Genomic DNA, 8,758 nt, shown 5'->3' with positions numbered 1-8,758 from the left:
CATGTGGTATAAAGAACAGGAAGGAAATTCTGGATTTAAAAGCCATTTTCAAACACGTCAAGCATGGTCTTTCCATACTGTAAACATCTTTCAATTAATTCCTGTCACTACAAATTTATCCTTTCCATAATAAAGAACTTGCATGTGTTTTCCTCTCAAAAATCTTAAGCAGATCTTCTCAAACAACCTGCTCTTTATTTAGCTATTTTTGACTATTTCCAGTCATTCTGAACTGTATAAACAATTACTTAATCTTATGGACATATTTCCTTCTACTCATCTGTCAGAACATTTTGAATGCACTTGTCACTGGCTATATTTAATTCTAACATTGATTTCAAGTGCTGTCATATTTTGGGTGATGGGTAGCAATATTTTAAGCTGTGCTAGTGTCTATATTATTTTTAAAAACAATTTCCAAATAAACATTTATATAAATTAATCACAACAAAAGAGAATATACTAATTTAGCCTATTATTAAAAAATTTTAAAAACCTCTGACAATCCTTTTGATTTCTTTTAAATGGAGTTGGTAACAACTCTTCTTAAAGGGGGCTCACAAGAAAAATGGAGACAAACTTATTAGCAGGGCCTGTTGTGACAGGATAAGTGGTAATGGTTTTAAACTGAAAGAGATTTAAACTACATATAAGGAAGGGGTTTTTACCATGAAGGTGGTGGAACACTGGCACAGAGAAGTTTAGGATCCATCCCTGGAAACATTCAAGGCCAGGCTGGATGGGGCTCCATCCATGAAGGTGTTCCTGCCCATGGCAGGGTTGATAGATGACCTTCAAAGTTCCCTTCTAACCCAAACCATTTTACAGTTAGATGATTCTTCATGCCATATAGAACTTATTGGCAGAGAAAAAGGGCTATTGTTTGTTTTCTTTAACACTGGCAATTTCTGCTCTGGACAAAATCTTCCTGCTCCACTGCTCCAGTTTACCTGAGCATCTGAGGTTCATGAACTGCAGACACTGAAGATGAACTCTTCAAGACTTAACCAGGTGTTAAGCCTTCCATCTTCCTTGACTTTCGTCAGGCCTTTGGTGAGAAGATTTAACACAAAATGACCAAAAAATACCACTTTCCTAGGGGTAGTGAAGTAAGATCCCTCCCCCCCCGCAATGAGGAGCAGAACTGTAGCTGTGATATTTTATGAAAAATCTTTTGCTAGGATTTTTCCCTCCTGGGAAGCTGAAGAACCTCAAGAGAGAAATGTAAACAATAACTATCTGCTGTTGTGGAATGCAACAGGTGCAGCTGGGATTGGTGCATGTTAGTTGTTTTTAATTAATAGCCAATCACAGATGCAGCTGCATCAGACTCTCTGGAAGTCAGGAGTTCTTTGTTATGCATTCCATTCCTGTTTTTTCTAACCTTCTGATAAATCTTTTCTCTCTATTCTTTTAGTATAGTTTTAATGTAGTATTTTAATATAATATATATCATAATATAATAAACCAGCCTTCTGAAACGTGGAGTCAAAGCTCGCGTCTCCACACATGGGGCACCAGATGTAACACAGAACATGCAAAAGCAAGGCAGGAAGAAGCAGTTCCTCATTTGGTAATGGTAATTTCAATCTGAAGTGGATGGATACATGATGCAGTGTGCGTGGACTTCCTCAGAGAGGCAGGAGAGCAGCTAGACAGAGCAAATGTGGAGCACAGTGAATTTCACTAAATTAAGCCACTCTTGATTTACCCCCTGAAAAAAAATAGTCAGAGCTGTGCTTTTTCTTCCAACCATACAAGAGGAGCTGAGCTTCCCACAAACCACCCAAATCTCCTATATTTGAACATCCAATGAAGCTTTTTAACCAGTCAACTGAACTGATATTTGAAATACAGCTAATGGGATAGATACTTCATTCTCATCAAGTGTCTTGGGACACCAATTCCATCTTTCACTCCATTTATATAAATTAATCATGGCAAATGAGAAAATGCTAATTTAGCCTAGGATTAAAAAATGCAAAAACCTCTGACAACTCTTGATTTCCTTTAAATGGAATTGGTAACATTTTCTTCCTCTAGGTGCTCTTTTCCAGAGCACTGAAGCACTGAAGTAGTAGAGGACATCACATGCAGGCTTGTTGCTGCCTAAATTCTGGGAGCCCCCAAGAGCTTACACTATAAAGGGAGCAGACAGACTTCCAAGCATCTGGAAAAATATTCTAATCTACAAACTGGTGCAGTTAAACATAAGTTTTGAAATGGCCTCATTTCAATTTCTGAAGCAGTGCCTACTTCATTTAAGAAACAAGAAACATCTCTGATTGCTCAGTAGAGTTCAAGCTTCAGTTTAATTTCTGTAAAGATCAGCAAGTATTGAATACATAAACATCCAACACTTCATATTAAACACCTAGCATTGATATAATACAAAGGAAAATATCTTCTAATAAGAGTTAAAATAAAACACTCCCTATTAAAAATATGAGTTTGTTCAAGATCAAAGGTTTTATTTAGTTGGGTTTTTTTTCTACATGTCATTGCACATTTCTCCCACTTACCTTATACCAGTTCTGGTCCTCACTAGATCCCTTCATAAATCATCCAGTGAAAGCACAGACAGCTTTCTCAGGAGCGGGTGATTTGAGGTAACACAAGTGCAGTGGTGGCACCTTGGAAGGAGTGGAAGCACATGGCCAGGAGGAGGATTGGGAACAAAAAGGAAACAAGACCTTTCTCTTCATTGCTGCAGTGAGCACTCTATCAGCTCCATCTTTTGTCATGTCAGAAGTCAAGCTTTCATACAACAACTTTAGCTCAATAAAATGAATTCCGAAGATTTTGCTTCATTTGTTTGTACATACACTAAAGTTTTCAAATAAATTCACAGAGCAATGTAAGTGAAGAAATTCAAAGGAAAGCATTTGCTGTGAGTTTCCAGGACAGAGCGTGCACTTTGAAAGGCAGCACTCTCCTCCCTTTTCACATTTATTTTAATGCCTAGCTTTATGTTTAAAGAGGCCACATGCCAAATTAAATGCAAAATCTAATCTGTTAAAGCAACTGCAATTTTCTGCTTTGGTCAGAATCACAATTACAACAACAAACAACACAGTCAGTGATTAATAACAAGCCTAACCAAGACTCATGTTATTACTGCCTATCTGATCTACTCACTCATTCCTGCTCGTGCAGGATACCACAGGCTGGCAGCAGCCACAGCCTGCACAAAGGTGCTGCATCCAGGATGTGTAGCTGTCCAACAGCGCGCAACAGAAACATGTGCTGCAGAAATCTTATTTTGTGCACTTTTCATAATGTGCTGATACATCAGACCAAATTCAGCTTTGGCCTGAACGTCTTCAAACTTCATCTGATTAGACACGTTCAAGTTTTTTATTGTTTTGTCTTTGAAACATTAGTTTTTGAAAAAGAATGTCCTCAAGTCTCCAAAACACTGTTTCCAAACAATTGTGAGGATTCATTCTCTCAGAACAAGGCTATTCATTAAACTTATTTCTAGAGCTTTTGTTGACACGTGGTTAACCACTGAAAGCTAAGCACTAAGATGTTTGTATATGTTAGCAAACTATTTTGATACTGTGATAGTTCTAAAATAAAGTACTGTTATGTGCTGAAATACAATCCTTTTTGTCCACTTGTAACAACCAAGCTGTAATCTCAGACTTGCTCCATTTACTGCACGTTCTGCCCTTAACTACTTTCTTCCATCAACAACAGGTGAAGCATGTGCATCTGCCTATTCTTCCATGATTCTTTTCAGTCCACCAAACATTGCCCCAAAGCACATTAAGAATTTTGCTGCAAAGCCCAGTTTACAGGTTTAGCTGAAAGCCTTTTAAAGGAAGAAAAAATATTTTGGTACTTAAACACAAAGGAAGAGCCAGAACAAGACCAAAACCAGCCATCATCTGTTATGGAAAGGCAAAGTACAGAAGCAGTGCTTTCTGTGTAAGAAGGGGGCACTGGGGATAGAGAGACATTGGAAAAACAGTGTAGAGCCAGGTTTGTTGTACTTGCAGTGAAAAGGATGCCAAAATCACGGGCAGCAGCTGCTGGCCCTGTGAAGAATCACCACGTGCTGCCCCAAGCACAAGGACCCCCAGTGGTGCTGGCCTGGTGTTCTGACACCCACCCCTGACACCATTAAAGCTGTGACACACCACAATGGTATGGCCAGTCTGGTACATCCCACCCACCCTTCCTACAAGGGCATGTAGTGACAGGACAAGGGGGAAGGCTTTACAATGAAAGAGTAGCTTTATATTAGATTTAGAGGGAAATGCTTTGCTGTGTGAGTGGTGAGGCCCTGGCACAGGTTGCCCATCCCTGGAAGTGTTTAAAGCCCAGCTGGATGGAGCTCTGAGCAGCCTGGGATAGTGGAAGGAGTCCCTGCCCATGGCAAGGGAGATGGAACTGGGTGATCTTCAGAGTCCCTTTCAACCCAGGCCATTCTATGATACACAATAGAAAAAACAATCACACTCAACTCAAACACTGGCCTACATTATTTCTGGTAACATATGTAATAATTCTAGCACACTGTGCAACAAAGAAGCTAATAAATAAATACATCAGTTACAAATAAATACATTGATGCCAATCATGAACTGGAGCTAGATTTTAGCCCTGGATCTGTGATTGCTTTATTGCTTTAATATGATACAATCAAAGAAAACTGCCAACTACCCCTTAGCTTGATCCTGCATTTAATTTGGTGTATGTTCATGCTAAACATGTAACCAGACCTCAGAAAGCAATATTGCCATTCAGCCTTGTGTAACAGTGAATGATTTAAAGAGAAACAGGAAATCTTCCCTAAGGGGCAGTGTGTATTAGCTCTGCACAGCTCTGCAACAGAGCTGGCTTGATTCTGCTTGAAGCATCACACAGGCAGAGGAGCCCACCACTGTCTGCAGAGTGCACTCCTAGATTCTAGAGACTTCCATATGGAATATACCATGAGCCAGGACAACATCTCACCATCAGAAGTAAAACTTCCCTGTCATCTCATCCTGGCTGCTCACTACAGCTAAGCCAGCTCTCATGAAGGCAAGCTGACTCAGCTCAGCAAAATTACACAAAAATCACCTCTGGCAGAAAAAGGTAAAGGTGAAAAGGGGAAGCCAGTGGACTGAATTCATTACTCAGCCTGTGGCCAGAGCTCATCACTAGAAGTGAGAGGGTGAAGCAGGGAAGGAGGGACAGTCAGGCCTTCTTCTCCTTTGGGTGTCAGCAAGCAGCTGAGGCAGCCCAGCCCTGCTGCCACGCCACATCTGGAGTCAGCAGCACATGCTGCAGCACTGGAGATTGTTCCTCAGACCTTAAGCAGATGATTCCCATTACAGTGTTACCTTAAGTACTTATATCTGTCTCCTAGCTATCAAATGATATTTTTGATTCTATAAAAGATTTATTTTTTCCAAGTGCAGACTCTTAGTTTAGGGAAAGAAATGAGGGGGAAAAAAAAAAAAACAAACCAGTGCTGCTCCAGGCTGGTACGCTGTACAGATTGTGTTACAGTGCTTCCACTTAAGATTTTGGTCTTAAATAGAGAGAAAAATTGTATTAGCTTATGTTTCAGCAAGATATTTTTATTATATTCAATTCTCAACTTCAGAGAGAAGCACGTAAATATCACTACTGGTTACAGGCACTAAGTCATGCACTACAGTTCGGAAGGCATTTTAGCCCACCAAAGCTCAGTTCCTAGACAGCAAGTAACAGCTGCATTTGAAACAAAACCATTTCTTATTAAGACAAGAATGCAAGTTTCAGAATCATTAACACACCTAACATGACTGCTAAATATACATTTTAATATGCACACTATAATCTAAACATTAAAAAAATCTAATTAACATGCTCTATCAAAGGATTTTTTTTATTCCTGAACAGATCCTTCAGAAAAGCTGCTTATAAGTATCCTAGGTACCAGGATACTGTAACAGCATTACTCTCAACATACTCTTTTGTTGTCTCGAGAAAAATGTTACAAAATACCATTTGGCTACAAAAAGAAAAAATGCACAAACTTCGAGGAAGATTTCCTAGACAGAGGACAGCAATGAGCACCAGGGGTCAGTTTAATGAGAAAGCTGCGGAAGTCTCACTGGCTGATCTCAGGACAAGATTTATCTCATACACAGGAAAAGCAAATCTCTGGATAAACTGACCTTATCTGATGGTTATGGACATCAGTGATTAAGGTTTCAGTCTATTCCACCTCTATTAAAACCATGTAAAAGAAATTAAACTTAACAGCTGTCACAATTTCTGTTTCACTCAACTTCACTATTTGCCAGAAAAAAGGATCTACTCCAGTAACGTTCAGGGAAACACTGTGCCTGTGGTTCATTTAGTGGTATAAAGGCACTGTCTGTGTTCCCCTGCATGCAAATCTGGAAGGGTTCTTGTTTGTGATTTCTCGTGTAACATGATTTTACAGCCATGTACCCACCCCCACATTCTCTTTTGAGCAGTTCTGTAATGGAAATAAACAACATAATGGTACTCTTTACAGTTCATGTTGTCATTACTTGAGGAAAAAACCAAACAAAACACTAGCAGTTTTACAGTTTATTAGCACATCGTTCCAAATTTGGGACAAGAAACTCCACAGCAACACATGCACTCTAGAAAATCAGACACTACAACTGGATGGAAAAGGCACTTCATATCAGTTCCACGTATCACCCTCCTCTCAGGCCCACTTGAGGGAAGCAATGTGCTCTAAGTGTAATAATAAGTGGAGATTAGTGGAGATCCTGCAGGGAAATAAAAAACTGTGGGTCCTTCCCCACTGGAAATGGCACTTTCAATAGCATCAGCATGGCAAACGCTGCACTATTAGCATACAACTGGAGTGATTTTCTGTCATCAGGGCTCGTTCATATGTAAAACAACAACCCTCCTGTCTCCCAGGGAGAGAAGGTCTCCCACCCCCCACATGGCTCCTCCAGCTGCAAGCAACACAGGTGCTAACTTATGCAAACACAAGGAAAACTCACTCTGCTGGTTTCTGCCTTTGGTGAGCTGCTGCTTCTCCCTCCACCCTCTGCCCTGGCCTCTGGGTGACTTCGCTCCTCTCCTCAGTGCTGATGACTTTCACACTCACCTTTCTTTCCCTCCCCATCTACGGCTGCATTTCTTCCTGCTGCTTCTTGAAATCAGGCATGAGAAAAGCAGAACCTCAGCTTTTCCTCCTGAAGTCTCATGCCTTTTTTCTTTCTCATTTAGATCACTCCGTCTTTTCATTCCAGTGTTGAGGTTTTTTGCAACTTTTATTTAACATCTAATCTGATTGGCTGCAGCCAAGTTTCTAAATGCATTTCACTACAGAATTCATTTCAGTCTGTGGTTCAGCATTGCCTGGAGTGCTACAAACTGAATCTTCAAAAGACTTACTCGCTCATTAGCATACACCTTCCTCTTCTGAGCAGTGCCTTCAGGTGCAGTCACCCTCTTTTCAAGAGCATATTCCTCATCTTTACCTCTGAGGCACATTCCTCCTGCTCATCTCGGCCTGCCTATCTTCAATCTGCAGGGAAAGCAAGACACCACAGTTCACTCATCATCCTGATGTCTCCTTTGCTGCTACCCTGCTCTGTGCAGATGGTGCCCGTTTCCCCTATTCTTTGTTTTAACAAGCATTCAGCAAAAGATACAGGAATTTACCGCCTACAAATCAGGTGGCTTAGGCTGCTCTCAATAAAAAGAAACTGCTTTAGCCAGTCCTAGCTAAAGTAGTCCTCTAGAAGTTTCACCATTTAAATTTAGACTAAGTAAGAATAAAGAAAGAATAAATAGATATTCTCTCTGTTCTCTTGCTAGCTGACTTTTGGTGTACCCAAGAAAACTGGAAAGAGACTTTTCACAAGAGCATATGGTGATGGACAAGGGGTAATTGACAAGGGGCAATGGCTTTAAACTGGAAGTAGGATTAGATTAGATATTAAAATGAGATTATTTACTGTGAGGAGGGTGAGACACTGGAACACCCAGAGAGATTGTGGCTGCTTCATCCCTGGAAGTGTTCAAGGCCAGGCTGGATGGGGCCTTGAGCAGCCTGATCCAGTGGAAGGCGCCCGTGCCCATGGCAGGGGGGATGGCACTGGATGATCTTTAAACTCCCTTCCAACCCAAAGCATTGCGCGGTCGCATTACACGATTCCGTTCAGGCCTGCAGCGACTGCCCGATGGGGAATGCCCGAGTCTCTGGGAAAGCTCTGGCACCCGGGAGAGGCGGTGGCGGCCCGGCGCTCCCCGCCGCGGGGGGAGGCGGACGGGCGCGGGGAGCGCCGTCAGCGCTCGGTGACGGTGCCGGGGCGGCAGGGCCGCCCCACAAAGCGCCCTACAATGGGGCGGCTGCCGGGCTCCATCTTGGCGGCGGCGGCGGCCCCGGAGCCCGCGGCTGGCGGCGCTTCCCCTCCGCGGGAACAACATGGCCCCGCCCCGGTTCCTCCAACAAAGCGCCAGCGCTTCGCTTCACCGAGGAACCGGCCTCCCCCAGCGCTTCCCCCTCGGCCCCGGCCGCCCGGCCGCGAGTCACAGACCTCCTCCTCCTCCTCCTCCTGCGCCCGCTCCCCCCGCCGGCGCTGCTGGCGGCGGCCCCGGCGGCCCCTCGGCCGCGGCCTCCCTGCCCCCGGACACGGAGCCCGTGAGCCCCAGTGCGCTGGCGGGGGAGGAGCATCCTGGGAACGCGCAGCCCGACATGGGTCCGGCGGCCGCGCAGCCCCCGCCGCCGCCCGCAGCTCCGCCCGCCGCCCGCCGCTGA

Source organism: Passer montanus, unplaced genomic scaffold, assembly GCF_014805655.1.
Source record: "Passer montanus isolate IOZ18808 unplaced genomic scaffold, ASM1480565v1 scaffold54, whole genome shotgun sequence".
Classification (NCBI taxonomy): Eukaryota; Metazoa; Chordata; class Aves; order Passeriformes; family Passeridae; genus Passer; species Passer montanus.
This window is presented reverse-complemented; position numbering follows the sequence as displayed.